At 62.7% G+C, this 15,237-nt stretch overlaps 3 non-coding genes and 1 pseudogene across 3 annotated transcripts; all 4 read right to left on the bottom strand.

Annotated features, from left to right (window-relative positions):
* Nucleotides 1-1,772: 1,772 nt before the first annotated feature.
* On the bottom strand, nucleotides 1,773-1,891 carry LOC142861206 (5S ribosomal RNA). The gene has a single exon (XR_012912573.1). It is a non-coding gene; the product is annotated as a 5S ribosomal RNA (ribosomal RNA).
* Nucleotides 1,892-5,661: 3,770 nt separating this feature from the next.
* LOC142861205 (5S ribosomal RNA) lies at nucleotides 5,662-5,780 on the bottom strand. The gene has a single exon (XR_012912572.1). It is a non-coding gene; the product is annotated as a 5S ribosomal RNA (ribosomal RNA).
* A 3,771-nt stretch (nucleotides 5,781-9,551) lies between these two features.
* LOC142861204 (5S ribosomal RNA) lies at nucleotides 9,552-9,670 on the bottom strand. Its single transcript, XR_012912571.1, has one exon. It is a non-coding gene; the product is annotated as a 5S ribosomal RNA (ribosomal RNA).
* Nucleotides 9,671-13,450: 3,780 nt separating this feature from the next.
* Nucleotides 13,451-13,569, bottom strand: LOC142861260 (uncharacterized; annotated as a pseudogene).
* Between the last annotated feature and the right edge of the window lie 1,668 nt (nucleotides 13,570-15,237).

Below are 15,237 nucleotides of genomic sequence, written 5' to 3'. Positions count from 1 at the left end.
ACACCAGGCTGGGCCCCCGCGGCACAGCGGGGGCACGTCCCCCGCACTCACGCGACTTAGGGACGGCTGCTGGAGACTGCTGCGGCCACCCTGCTGCCGGGTTTCTGGAGGGCTTCCTGGAAGCAGCATCCACACCAAGCCCTTGGAAGGCCCAGGCGACGGAGGAGCCGGTCAGGCAGGGGCCGAGGACGGTGAGAGGCCGGGCGGGAAGGAGCGTGTCAGACAGGGGCAGAGGACGGTGACAGGCCGGGCGGGGAGGAGCCGGTCAGGCGGGGGCCCAGGACAGTGACGGGCCTGGCCGGGGAGGAGTGCGTCAGGCAGGGGCAGAGGAGACGGGCTGGGTAAGGGTTAGGGTTACAGTTAGGGCACAATTCACAATCCCAAAGACGTGGAAGCGACCCGAGTGCCCATCCATCCAGGAGTGCATCAATAAAATGTGGCACGTGGACACCACGGAGTGCCATTCGGCTGTGAGGAGCAGCGGTGAGAGGGCGCCTCTCGTGTTCTCCTGGCCAGAGCTGGAACCCGTTCCAGTAGGCCAAGTATCCCAAGAATGGACACACGAGCACCACGTGAGCGCGCTCACCAGCAAATTGGTACGAACGGATGGACGCCTAAGTGGACAGAGAGGAATCACCTTCATCGGGTGGGTGTCGGGCGGGTGGGGGGAGGGGAGGGGCATACACATCCATTAGGCATGGGGTGGGTGCGCACCGACTGGGGGATGGGCGCACTTGAAGCTCTGACCCGAGGGGGGAGGCTTGGAGAGGGCAAGGCACCCGACCTTAACATTGGTACCCCCACAATACGCTGGAACAACATGAGAGGTATATGAATAAGAACACAGGGGGGGCCGGGCGCGGTGGCTCACGCCTGTAATCCTAGCTCTCTGGGAGGCCGAGGCGGGCGGATTGCTCCAGGTCAGGAGTTCGAAACCAGCCTGAGCAAGAGCGAGACCCCGTCTCTACTAAAAATAGAGAGAAATTAATTGGCCAACTAATATATATAGAAAAACACAGCCGGGCGTGGTGGTGCATGCCTGTAGTCCCAACTACTCGGGAGGCTGAGGCAGCAGGATTGCTTGAGCCCGGAGATTGAGGTTGCTGTGAGCTAGGCTGACGCCATGGCACTCACTCTAGCCTGGGCAGCAAAACGAGACTCTGTCTCAAAAAAAAAAAAAAAAAAAAGAACACAGGGGGGAGGGCGGCACGGGCAACACATGTCACCTGAATACTTGTACTCCCATCATCTGCTTGAAAAGAGAGAGAAAAGAAAATGCAATCCTAGAGGTAAGAGACACTTTTTAAAAATAATGAATCCGAAGAGAAAAGTAAAAGGAGGCCTGTGGAGCAGGTCTGGGTGTGACTCCGGATCCCCCAACATCAGGTGCCACCACCAAAGATTCCTGCGTGTAGCCCATAGAACCCCAAAAGCAACGGGACGAGTTCTGGTCACATACTCCCTCAAAATGACATCCTGGCCTTCTTCTGGAACTCCCTCCCCTCTCAGACTCTCAAGGTTTCCTCCAGCGTGTCGGTTCCCACAGAGCAGACCTTTGGTCTGAGACCTGACAGTCCAGATGCCACGCATGCTGCCGCGTGGCGGCGGTGTCGCGGCTTGGGACAAGAGGAGGCCCCACGGTGCGGGCTGGGGCGCCAGGCACCGCGCGCGCGCTGAGGGTGGGGGTGACCCCCACCCCGGGCCGCCGCCGCGCTCCCAGAAAGGGGACAGAACAAGAGGCAAAAAAAAAAAAAAAAAAAAAAAAAAGCAGCAGCCTGTGGCACCCGGTATTCCCAGGCGGTCTCCCATCCAAGTACTAACCAGGCCCGACCCTGCTTAGCTTCCGAGACCAGACGAGATCGGGGGCGTTCAGGGTGGTGTGGCCCTAGACGGCGGCGGAGGGCGCCCCTGCCCCGCTCGAGAAGCCGAGCCTCTCTGGGCTTCCCCGCCGCCGCCTCCCGCCCCAGGCCCCGCGCCGGGCCGGGCCGGGCCGGCCGGGTCCCGCGGGCTCCCAGGGTCGGGGGTGATGGGCGGGGCGGGGCGGGGTGGGGGGCTGTCTCTCTATACACACACACACACACTCACACTCACTCACACTCACACAAGATGCGCCTCCACGGCTGGACTCGCCAAGGTGGAGCCCTCCCAGCCCCCCTCGTCTCCTCGCCCGGCCTCCTTCACCTACCCGCTGCCCACCCCCAGCGCGTCGCTGCCGCTGACTGCGCACGCGCGGGACGCTCGCCCTTTGACCCCAGCCAGGGGCCGCCCTCCCCCACAACCCCTTTCAGCTGCGCCCCCCCCTGGCCCTGTGGGTGGGCTGCCGCCTATTCCCCCGGGCCAGGGCTGGGGCACAGCCAGTGTATGGGGCGTCTCTCTCTGGGGATGTGTCCCATGGGTGGGGTGGGGTGGCGTGGTTTGGGGGGCGCTGAAGAAATCAGTCCCCTCCATCTCCTACCTCTGGAAAACGCCCAAGCCCGTGGAGAACTGCCGGCACCGCTTCGTGGGGGCCGGGACCCTCCTCCGTGTCCTCCTGTGGCCCAGTCCAAGGGGCCTGGGCCTGGCCGGGGCTGCATTGGACCCCGACCACCCTGGCGTGTGGACTCGCTAAAAATCGGCCATTAGATATTGGATTCCAGCTTCCTGGAGGTCATTTCACTAATGAGTGCACCGGAAAGAGTTTCCTAATCCATCTGTGAGGGTGGCAACTGAAAGAGAATTTTAAAGCTGACAGAATAGGCGAGGGAAGGCATAGGAGATTTCCACAGCCAGCAAGGAAGACTTTCCCGAAATGGAAGAAAGAAACGAGCAAACAGAGACACCGGTAGCCCGCCCGGAAAAGAGTCTGCCCCTGAGAGAAAGCACCCTGACCAGGTTCACCCGTGGGTGGGTGGCGAGCTAGCGGCATTCAGAAGAGCGAGGCCCGCAGTCTGTGCGGAAGACACCTGCGCTCGGGTGTGTGTGGCGGCGCGATTCCCAAGCAGCTCTAGACGTTAAACCAAGGAGAAGCCAGGGAGTTCCCAACGCCCCAGGTGTCCTCAGCCCACGACTGGCTGCTGTGGGAATGCGAAGCCCGGCTCCTTGTCTCAGAGCGGGGTTCCCAGGAGGATCAGGCTGAAGCTGGGACTTGGCCTCAAAGTGTCCCCTCGCATGGCCACCCCCTTCCCCTTCCTGCTCCTCTACTCCTGGTGCCCCTCCATCCAGGGGCCAGACCTTAAAGAGTCACCGCAAGAGAATCCTGGTCCCAAAGGAGCCTTCTGGGGGACCGGTGCTGAGAGAGGTTGTGGGCATGGCCCGCTGGGGCTCTGCCCGACGCAGGGCTGAGAGATGCCACCTCCCAGCTCTGGGTCCCTGCAGGAAGTGTTGGCAAGCACAGGGCCGGTCCTCCAAAGGCCCAGGTGCAGGGAGCCCAGGCCAAGCAGCCTGTGGAAGAAGCCACTTGCCGTGCCACCCCCGGGAACAGGACTGCAGGCCCCGGCCCTTCCCACCTCCTCCTCCTCCTCCTCCTCCTCCCCCCCGCCCCGCCCCCACAGGGCACAGGGCTCAGAGACACCTCAGACTCTTGCTACCCAAAGTGCAAAGGGCATCAGTTGCTCCTCCAACACCCCCCCCCCCCGCCCAGCAGACCACGTTGTCCAGCCAGCCCCCGGGCCTCCCTGGGGTGCCCAGCACAAAAGTGCAGACACCCACCGGACCCTCAGTCTCAGTTTTCGGAGGTTTTTGCCACTCTAAGGACCCGCAGGCCAGCTGGGCCTTCGGGCAGGACAGAGAGCCCCGGAATCCGACGTGGAGAGCTGCGTGTACGTCCCCATCAGGAGGCGGTCCCCACCTCCGCGGCTCTCCCCTTGCGGGGAGCGGCAGCCCAGCCGGCAGCCGCAGGGCCTCAGGGAAGACACCAGGCTGGGCCCCCGCGGCACAGCGGGGGCACGTCCCCCGCACTCACGCGACTTAGGGACGGCTGCTGGAGACTGCTGCGGCCACCCTGCTGCCGGGTTTCTGGAGGGCTTCCTGGAAGCAGCATCCACACCAAGCCCTTGGAAGGCCCAGGCGACGGAGGAGCCGGTCAGGCAGGGGCCGAGGACGGTGAGAGGCCGGGCGGGAAGGAGCGTGTCAGACAGGGGCAGAGGACGGTGACAGGCCGGGCGGGGAGGAGCCGGTCAGGCGGGGGCCCAGGACAGTGACGGGCCTGGCCGGGGAGGAGTGCGTCAGGCAGGGGCAGAGGAGACGGGCTGGGTAAGGGTTAGGGTTACAGTTAGGGCACAATTCACAATCCCAAAGACGTGGAAGCGACCCGAGTGCCCATCCATCCAGGAGTGCATCAATAAAATGTGGCACGTGGACACCACGGAGTGCCATTCGGCTGTGAGGAGCAGCGGTGAGAGGGCGCCTCTCGTGTTCTCCTGGCCAGAGCTGGAACCCGTTCCAGTAGGCCAAGTATCCCAAGAATGGACACACGAGCACCACGTGAGCGCGCTCACCAGCAAATTGGTACGAACGGATGGACGCCTAAGTGGACAGAGAGGAATCACCTTCATCGGGTGGGTGTCGGGCGGGTGGGGGGAGGGGAGGGGCATACACATCCATTAGGCATGGGGTGGGTGCGCACCGACTGGGGGATGGGCGCACTTGAAGCTCTGACCCGAGGGGGGAGGCTTGGAGAGGGCAAGGCACCCGACCTTAACATTGGTACCCCCACAATACGCTGGAACAACATGAGAGGTATATGAATAAGAACACAGGGGGGGCCGGGCGCGGTGGCTCACGCCTGTAATCCTAGCTCTCTGGGAGGCCGAGGCGGGCGGATTGCTCCAGGTCAGGAGTTCGAAACCAGCCTGAGCAAGAGCGAGACCCCGTCTCTACTAAAAATAGAGAGAAATTAATTGGCCAACTAATATATATAGAAAAACACAGCCGGGCGTGGTGGTGCATGCCTGTAGTCCCAACTACTCGGGAGGCTGAGGCAGCAGGATTGCTTGAGCCCGGAGATTGAGGTTGCTGTGAGCTAGGCTGACGCCATGGCACTCACTCTAGCCTGGGCAGCAAAACGAGACTCTGTCTCAAAAAAAAAAAAAAAAAAAAGAACACAGGGGGGAGGGCGGCACGGGCAACACATGTCACCTGAATACTTGTACTCCCATCATCTGCTTGAAAAGAGAGAGAAAAGAAAATGCAATCCTAGAGGTAAGAGACACTTTTTAAAAATAATGAATCCGAAGAGAAAAGTAAAAGGAGGCCTGTGGAGCAGGTCTGGGTGTGACTCCGGATCCCCCAACATCAGGTGCCACCACCAAAGATTCCTGCGTGTAGCCCATAGAACCCCAAAAGCAACGGGACGAGTTCTGGTCACATACTCCCTCAAAATGACATCCTGGCCTTCTTCTGGAACTCCCTCCCCTCTCAGACTCTCAAGGTTTCCTCCAGCGTGTCGGTTCCCACAGAGCAGACCTTTGGTCTGAGACCTGACAGTCCAGATGCCACGCATGCTGCCGCGTGGCGGCGGTGTCGCGGCTTGGGACAAGAGGAGGCCCCACGGTGCGGGCTGGGGCGCCAGGCACCGCGCGCGCGCTGAGGGTGGGGGTGACCCCCACCCCGGGCCGCCGCCGCGCTCCCAGAAAGGGGACAGAACAAGAGGCAAAAAAAAAAAAAAAAAAAAAAAAAAGCAGCAGCCTGTGGCACCCGGTATTCCCAGGCGGTCTCCCATCCAAGTACTAACCAGGCCCGACCCTGCTTAGCTTCCGAGACCAGACGAGATCGGGGGCGTTCAGGGTGGTGTGGCCCTAGACGGCGGCGGAGGGCGCCCCTGCCCCGCTCGAGAAGCCGAGCCTCTCTGGGCTTCCCCGCCGCCGCCTCCCGCCCCAGGCCCCGCGCCGGGCCGGGCCGGGCCGGCCGGGTCCCGCGGGCTCCCAGGGTCGGGGGTGATGGGCGGGGCGGGGCGGGGTGGGGGGCTGTCTCTCTATACACACACACACACACTCACACTCACTCACACTCACACAAGATGCGCCTCCACGGCTGGACTCGCCAAGGTGGAGCCCTCCCAGCCCCCCTCGTCTCCTCGCCCGGCCTCCTTCACCTACCCGCTGCCCACCCCCAGCGCGTCGCTGCCGCTGACTGCGCACGCGCGGGACGCTCGCCCTTTGACCCCAGCCAGGGGCCGCCCTCCCCCACAACCCCTTTCAGCTGCGCCCCCCCCTGGCCCTGTGGGTGGGCTGCCGCCTATTCCCCCGGGCCAGGGCTGGGGCACAGCCAGTGTATGGGGCGTCTCTCTCTGGGGATGTGTCCCATGGGTGGGGTGGGGTGGCGTGGTTTGGGGGGCGCTGAAGAAATCAGTCCCCTCCATCTCCTACCTCTGGAAAACGCCCAAGCCCGTGGAGAACTGCCGGCACCGCTTCGTGGGGGCCGGGACCCTCCTCCGTGTCCTCCTGTGGCCCAGTCCAAGGGGCCTGGGCCTGGCCGGGGCTGCATTGGACCCCGACCACCCTGGCGTGTGGACTCGCTAAAAATCGGCCATTAGATATTGGATTCCAGCTTCCTGGAGGTCATTTCACTAATGAGTGCACCGGAAAGAGTTTCCTAATCCATCTGTGAGGGTGGCAACTGAAAGAGAATTTTAAAGCTGACAGAATAGGCGAGGGAAGGCATAGGAGATTTCCACAGCCAGCAAGGAAGACTTTCCCGAAATGGAAGAAAGAAACGAGCAAACAGAGACACCGGTAGCCCGCCCGGAAAAGAGTCTGCCCCTGAGAGAAAGCACCCTGACCAGGTTCACCCGTGGGTGGGTGGCGAGCTAGCGGCATTCAGAAGAGCGAGGCCCGCAGTCTGTGCGGAAGACACCTGCGCTCGGGTGTGTGTGGCGGCGCGATTCCCAAGCAGCTCTAGACGTTAAACCAAGGAGAAGCCAGGGAGTTCCCAACGCCCCAGGTGTCCTCAGCCCACGACTGGCTGCTGTGGGAATGCGAAGCCCGGCTCCTTGTCTCAGAGCGGGGTTCCCAGGAGGATCAGGCTGAAGCTGGGACTTGGCCTCAAAGTGTCCCCTCGCATGGCCACCCCCTTCCCCTTCCTGCTCCTCTACTCCTGGTGCCCCTCCATCCAGGGGCCAGACCTTAAAGAGTCACCGCAAGAGAATCCTGGTCCCAAAGGAGCCTTCTGGGGGACCGGTGCTGAGAGAGGTTGTGGGCATGGCCCGCTGGGGCTCTGCCCGACGCAGGGCTGAGAGATGCCACCTCCCAGCTCTGGGTCCCTGCAGGAAGTGTTGGCAAGCACAGGGCCGGTCCTCCAAAGGCCCAGGTGCAGGGAGCCCAGGCCAAGCAGCCTGTGGAAGAAGCCACTTGCCGTGCCACCCCCGGGAACAGGACTGCAGGCCCCGGCCCTTCCCACCTCCTCCTCCTCCTCCTCCTCCTCCCCCCCGCCCCGCCCCCACAGGGCACAGGGCTCAGAGACACCTCAGACTCTTGCTACCCAAAGTGCAAAGGGCATCAGTTGCTCCTCCAACACCCCCCCCCCCCGCCCAGCAGACCACGTTGTCCAGCCAGCCCCCGGGCCTCCCTGGGGTGCCCAGCACAAAAGTGCAGACACCCACCGGACCCTCAGTCTCAGTTTTCGGAGGTTTTTGCCACTCTAAGGACCCGCAGGCCAGCTGGGCCTTCGGGCAGGACAGAGAGCCCCGGAATCCGACGTGGAGAGCTGCGTGTACGTCCCCATCAGGAGGCGGTCCCCACCTCCGCGGCTCTCCCCTTGCGGGGAGCGGCAGCCCAGCCGGCAGCCGCAGGGCCTCAGGGAAGACACCAGGCTGGGCCCCCGCGGCACAGCGGGGGCACGTCCCCCGCACTCACGCGACTTAGGGACGGCTGCTGGAGACTGCTGCGGCCACCCTGCTGCCGGGTTTCTGGAGGGCTTCCTGGAAGCAGCATCCACACCAAGCCCTTGGAAGGCCCAGGCGACGGAGGAGCCGGTCAGGCAGGGGCCGAGGACGGTGAGAGGCCGGGCGGGAAGGAGCGTGTCAGACAGGGGCAGAGGACGGTGACAGGCCGGGCGGGGAGGAGCCGGTCAGGCGGGGGCCCAGGACAGTGACGGGCCTGGCCGGGGAGGAGTGCGTCAGGCAGGGGCAGAGGAGACGGGCTGGGTAAGGGTTAGGGTTACAGTTAGGGCACAATTCACAATCCCAAAGACGTGGAAGCGACCCGAGTGCCCATCCATCCAGGAGTGCATCAATAAAATGTGGCACGTGGACACCACGGAGTGCCATTCGGCTGTGAGGAGCAGCGGTGAGAGGGCGCCTCTCGTGTTCTCCTGGCCAGAGCTGGAACCCGTTCCAGTAGGCCAAGTATCCCAAGAATGGACACACGAGCACCACGTGAGCGCGCTCACCAGCAAATTGGTACGAACGGATGGACGCCTAAGTGGACAGAGAGGAATCACCTTCATCGGGTGGGTGTCGGGCGGGTGGGGGGAGGGGAGGGGCATACACATCCATTAGGCATGGGGTGGGTGCGCACCGACTGGGGGATGGGCGCACTTGAAGCTCTGACCCGAGGGGGGAGGCTTGGAGAGGGCAAGGCACCCGACCTTAACATTGGTACCCCCACAATACGCTGGAACAACATGAGAGGTATATGAATAAGAACACAGGGGGGGCCGGGCGCGGTGGCTCACGCCTGTAATCCTAGCTCTCTGGGAGGCCGAGGCGGGCGGATTGCTCCAGGTCAGGAGTTCGAAACCAGCCTGAGCAAGAGCGAGACCCCGTCTCTACTAAAAATAGAGAGAAATTAATTGGCCAACTAATATATATAGAAAAACACAGCCGGGCGTGGTGGTGCATGCCTGTAGTCCCAACTACTCGGGAGGCTGAGGCAGCAGGATTGCTTGAGCCCGGAGATTGAGGTTGCTGTGAGCTAGGCTGACGCCATGGCACTCACTCTAGCCTGGGCAGCAAAACGAGACTCTGTCTCAAAAAAAAAAAAAAAAAAAAGAACACAGGGGGGAGGGCGGCACGGGCAACACATGTCACCTGAATACTTGTACTCCCATCATCTGCTTGAAAAGAGAGAGAAAAGAAAATGCAATCCTAGAGGTAAGAGACACTTTTTAAAAATAATGAATCCGAAGAGAAAAGTAAAAGGAGGCCTGTGGAGCAGGTCTGGGTGTGACTCCGGATCCCCCAACATCAGGTGCCACCACCAAAGATTCCTGCGTGTAGCCCATAGAACCCCAAAAGCAACGGGACGAGTTCTGGTCACATACTCCCTCAAAATGACATCCTGGCCTTCTTCTGGAACTCCCTCCCCTCTCAGACTCTCAAGGTTTCCTCCAGCGTGTCGGTTCCCACAGAGCAGACCTTTGGTCTGAGACCTGACAGTCCAGATGCCACGCATGCTGCCGCGTGGCGGCGGTGTCGCGGCTTGGGACAAGAGGAGGCCCCACGGTGCGGGCTGGGGCGCCAGGCACCGCGCGCGCGCTGAGGGTGGGGGTGACCCCCACCCCGGGCCGCCGCCGCGCTCCCAGAAAGGGGACAGAACAAGAGGCAAAAAAAAAAAAAAAAAAAAAAAAAAAGCAGCAGCCTGTGGCACCCGGTATTCCCAGGCGGTCTCCCATCCAAGTACTAACCAGGCCCGACCCTGCTTAGCTTCCGAGACCAGACGAGATCGGGGGCGTTCAGGGTGGTGTGGCCCTAGACGGCGGCGGAGGGCGCCCCTGCCCCGCTCGAGAAGCCGAGCCTCTCTGGGCTTCCCCGCCGCCGCCTCCCGCCCCAGGCCCCGCGCCGGGCCGGGCCGGGCCGGCCTGGTCCCGCGGGCTCCCAGGGTCCGGGGTGATGGGCGGGGCGGGGCGGGGCGGGGCGGGGTGGGGGGCTGTCTCTCTCTACACACACACACACACACTCACACTCACTCACACTCACACAAGATGCGCCTCCACGGCTGGACTCGCCAAGGTGGAGCCCTCCCAGCCCCCCTCGTCTCCTCGCCCGGCCTCCTTCACCTACCCGCTGCCCACCCCCAGCGCGTCGCTGCCGCTGACTGCGCACGCGCGGGACGCTCGCCCTTTGACCCCAGCCAGGGGCCGCCCTCCCCCACAACCCCTTTCAGCTGCGCCCCCCCCCTCGCCCTGTGTGTGGGCTGCCGCCTATTCCCCCGGGCCAGGGCTGGGGCACAGCCAGTGTATGGGGCGTCTCTCTCTGGGGATGTGTCCCATGGGTTTGGTGGGGTGGCGTGGTTTGGGGGGCGCTGAAGAAATCAGTCCCCTCCATCTCCTACCTCTGGAAAACGCCCAAGCCCGTGGAGAACTGCCGGCACCGCTTCGTGGGGGCCGGGACCCTCCTCAGTGTCCTCCTGTGGCCCAGTCCAAGGGGCCTGGGCCTGGCCGGGGCTGCATTGGACCCCGACCACCCTGGCGTGTGGACTCGCTAAAAATCGGCCATTAGATATTGGATTCCAGCTTCCTGGAGGTCATTTCACTAATGAGTGCACCGGAAAGAGTTTCCTAATCCATCTGTGAGGGTGGCAACTGAAAGAGAATTTTAAAGCTGACAGAATAGGCGAGGGAAGGCATAGGAGATTTCCACAGCCAGCAAGGAAGACTTTCCCGAAATGGAAGAAAGAAACGAGCAAACAGAGACACCGGTAGCCCGCCCGGAAAAGAGTCTGCCCCTGAGAGAAAGCACCCTGACCAGGTTCACCCGTGGGTGGGTGGCGAGCTAGCGGCATTCAGAAGAGCGAGGCCCGCAGTCTGTGCGGAAGACACCTGCGCTCGGGTGTGTGTGGCGGCGCGATTCACAAGCAGCTCTAGATGTTAAACCAAGGAGAAGCCAGGGAGTTCCCAACGCCCCAGGTGTCCTCAGCCCACGACTGGCTGCTGTGGGAATGCGAAGCCCGGCTCCTTGTCTCAGAGCGGGGTTCCCAGGAGGATCAGGCTGAAGCTGGGACTTGGCCTCAAAGTGTCCCCTCGCATGGCCACCCCCTTCCCCTTCCTGCTCCTCTACTCCTGGTGCCCCTCCATCCAGGGGCCAGACCTTAAAGAGTCACCGCAAGAGAATCCTGGTCCCAAAGGAGCCTTCTGGGGGACCGGTGCTGAGAGAGGTTGTGGGCATGGCCCGCTGGGGCTCTGCCCGACCCAGGGCTGAGAGATGCCACCTCCCAGCTCTGGGTCCCTGCAGGAAGTGTTGGCAAGCACAGGGCCGGTCCTCCAAAGGCCCAGGTGCAGGGAGCCCAGGCCAAGCAGCCTGTGGAAGAAGCCACTTGCCGTGCCACCCCGGGAACAGGACTGCAGGCCCCGCCCTTCCCACCTCCTCCTCCTCCTCCTCCTCCTCCCCCCCGCCCCGCCCCCACAGGGCACAGGGCTCAGAGACACCTCAGACTCTTGCTACCCAAAGTGCAAAGGGCATCAGTTGCTCCTCCAACACCCCCCCCCCCGCCCAGCAGACCACGTTGTCCAGCCAGCCCCCGGGCCTCCCTGGGGTGCCCAGCACAAAAGTGCAGACACCCACCGGACCCTCAGTCTCAGTTTTCGGAGGTTTTTGCCACTCTAAGGACCCGCAGGCCAGCTGGGCCTTCGGGCAGGACAGAGAGCCCCGGAATCCGACGTGGAGAGCTGCGTGTACGTCCCCATCAGGAGGCGGTCCCCACCTCCGCGGCTCTCCCCTTGCGGGGAGCGGCAGCCCAGCCGGCAGCCGCAGGGCCTCAGGGAAGACACCAGGCTGGGCCCCCGCGGCACAGCGGGGGCACGTCCCCCGCACTCACGCGACTTAGGGACGGCTGCTGGAGACTGCTGCGGCCACCCTGCTGCCGGGTTTCTGGAGGGCTTCCTGGAAGCAGCATCCACACCAAGCCCTTGGAAGGCCCAGGCGACGGAGGAGCCGGTCAGGCAGGGGCCGAGGACGGTGAGAGGCCGGGCGGGAAGGAGCGTGTCAGACAGGGGCAGAGGACGGTGACAGGGCGGGCGGGGAGGAGCCGGTCAGGCGGGGGCCCAGGACAGTGACGGGCCTGGCCGGGGAGGAGTGCGTCAGGCAGGGGCAGAGGAGACGGGCTGGGTAAGGGTTAGGGTTACAGTTAGGGCACAATTCACAATCCCAAAGACGTGGAAGCGACCCGAGTGCCCATCCATCCAGGAGTGCATCAATAAAATGTGGCACGTGGACACCACGGAGTGCCATTCGGCTGTGAGGAGCAGCGGTGAGAGGGCGCCTCTCGTGTTCTCCTGGCCAGAGCTGGAACCCGTTCCAGTAGGCCAGGTATCCCAAGAATGGACACACGAGCACCACGTGAGCGCGCTCACCAGCAAATTGGTACGAACGGATGGACGCCTAAGTGGACAGAGAGGAATCACCTTCATCGGGTGGGTGTCGGGCGGGTGGGGGGAGGGGAGGGGCATACACATCCATTAGGCATGGGGTGGGTGCGCACCGACTGGGGGATGGGCGCACTTGAAGCTCTGACCCGAGGGGGGAGGCTTGGAGAGGGCAAGGCACCCGACCTTAACATTGGTACCCCCACAATACGCTGGAACAACATGAGAGGTATATGAATAAGAACACAGGGGGGGCCGGGCGCGGTGGCTCACGCCTGTAATCCTAGCTCTCTGGGAGGCCGAGGCGGGCGGATTGCTCCAGGTCAGGAGTTCGAAACCAGCCTGAGCAAGAGCGAGACCCCGTCTCTACTAAAAATAGAGAGAAATTAATTGGCCAACTAATATATATAGAAAAACACAGCCGGGCGTGGTGGTGCATGCCTGTAGTCCCAACTACTCGGGAGGCTGAGGCAGCAGGATTGCTTGAGCCCGGAGATTGAGGTTGCTGTGAGCTAGGCTGACGCCATGGCACTCACTCTAGCCTGGGCAGCAAAACGAGACTCTGTCTCAAAAAAAAAAAAAAAAAAAAGAACACAGGGGGGAGGGCGGCACGGGCAACACATGTCACCTGAATACTTGTACTCCCATCATCTGCTTGAAAAGAGAGAGAAAAGAAAATGCAATCCTAGAGGTAAGAGACACTTTTTAAAAATAATGAATCCGAAGAGAAAAGTAAAAGGAGGCCTGTGGAGCAGGTCTGGGTGTGACTCCGGATCCCCCAACATCAGGTGCCACCACCAAAGATTCCTGCGTGTAGCCCATAGAACCCCAAAAGCAACGGGACGAGTTCTGGTCACATACTCCCTCAAAATGACATCCTGGCCTTCTTCTGGAACTCCCTCCCCTCTCAGACTCTCAAGGTTTCCTCCAGCGTGTCGGTTCCCACAGAGCAGACCTTTGGTCTGAGACCTGACAGTCCAGATGCCACGCATGCTGCCGCGTGGCGGCGGTGTCGCGGCTTGGGACAAGAGGAGGCCCCACGGTGCGGGCTGGGGCGCCAGGCACCGCGCGCGCGCTGAGGGTGGGGGTGACCCCCACCCCGGGCCGCCGCCGCGCTCCCAGAAAGGGGACAGAACAAGAGGCAAAAAAAAAAAAAAAAAAAAAAAAAAGCAGCAGCCTGTGGCACCCGGTATTCCCAGGCGGTCTCCCATCCAAGTACTAACCAGGCCCGACCCTGCTTAGCTTCCGAGACCAGACGAGATCGGGGGCGTTCAGGGTGGTGTGGCCCTAGATGGCGGCGGAGGGCGCCCCTGCCCCGCTCGAGAAGCCGAGCCTCTCTGGGCTTCCCCGCCGCCGCCTCCCGCCCCAGGCCCCACGCCGGGCCGGGCCGGGCCGGCCTGGTCCCGCGGGCTCCCAGGGTCCGGGGTGATGGGCGGGGCGGGGCGGGGCGGGGCGGGGTGGGGGGCTGTCTCTCTCTACACACACACACACACACTCACACTCACTCACACTCACACAAGATGCGCCTCCACGGCTGGACTCGCCAAGGTGGAGCCCTCCCAGCCCCCCTCGTCTCCTCGCCCGGCCTCCTTCACCTACCCGCTGCCCACCCCCAGCGCGTCGCTGCCGCTGACTGCGCACGCGCGGGACGCTCGCCCTTTGACCCCAGCCAGGGGCCGCCCTCCCCCACAACCCCTTTCAGCTGCGCCCCCCCCCTCGCCCTGTGTGTGGGCTGCCGCCTATTCCCCCGGGCCAGGGCTGGGGCACAGCCAGTGTATGGGGCGTCTCTCTCTGGGGATGTGTCCCATGGGTTTGGTGGGGTGGCGTGGTTTGGGGGGCGCTGAAGAAATCAGTCCCCTCCATCTCCTACCTCTGGAAAACGCCCAAGCCCGTGGAGAACTGCCGGCACCGCTTCGTGGGGGCCGGGACCCTCCTCAGTGTCCTCCTGTGGCCCAGTCCAAGGGGCCTGGGCCTGGCCGGGGCTGCATTGGACCCCGACCACCCTGGCGTGTGGACTCGCTAAAAATCGGCCATTAGATATTGGATTCCAGCTTCCTGGAGGTCATTTCACTAATGAGTGCACCGGAAAGAGTTTCCTAATCCATCTGTGAGGGTGGCAACTGAAAGAGAATTTTAAAGCTGACAGAATAGGCGAGGGAAGGCATAGGAGATTTCCACAGCCAGCAAGGAAGACTTTCCCGAAATGGAAGAAAGAAACGAGCAAACAGAGACACCGGTAGCCCGCCCGGAAAAGAGTCTGCCCCTGAGAGAAAGCACCCTGACCAGGTTCACCCGTGGGTGGGTGGCGAGCTAGCGGCATTCAGAAGAGCGAGGCCCGCAGTCTGTGCGGAAGACACCTGCGCTCGGGTGTGTGTGGCGGCGCGATTCACAAGCAGCTCTAGATGTTAAACCAAGGAGAAGCCAGGGAGTTCCCAACGCCCCAGGTGTCCTCAGCCCACGACTGGCTGCTGTGGGAATGCGAAGCCCGGCTCCTTGTCTCAGAGCGGGGTTCCCAGGAGGATCAGGCTGAAGCTGGGACTTGGCCTCAAAGTGTCCCCTCGCATGGCCACCCCCTTCCCCTTCCTGCTCCTCTACTCCTGGTGCCCCTCCATCCAGGGGCCAGACCTTAAAGAGTCACCGCAAGAGAATCCTGGTCCCAAAGGAGCCTTCTGGGGGACCGGTGCTGAGAGAGGTTGTGGGCATGGCCCGCTGGGGCTCTGCCCGACCCAGGGCTGAGAGATGCCACCTCCCAGCTCTGGGTCCCTGCAGGAAGTGTTGGCAAGCACAGGGCCGGTCCTCCAAAGGCCCAGGTGCAGGGAGCCCAGGCCAAGCAGCCTGTGGAAGAAGCCACTTGCCGTGCCACCCCGGGAACAGGACTGCAGGCCCCGCCCTTCCCACCTCCTCCTCCTCCTCCTCCTCCTCCCCCCCGCCCCGCCCCCACAGGGCACAGGGCTCAGAGAC

The sequence above is a fragment of the Microcebus murinus genome, chromosome 16 (genome assembly GCF_040939455.1).
Source record: "Microcebus murinus isolate Inina chromosome 16, M.murinus_Inina_mat1.0, whole genome shotgun sequence".
NCBI lineage: Eukaryota > Metazoa > Chordata > Mammalia > Primates > Cheirogaleidae > Microcebus > Microcebus murinus.
The sequence above is the reverse complement of the archived record's forward strand: the minus strand, read 5'-3'. Positions and strand labels throughout refer to the sequence as shown.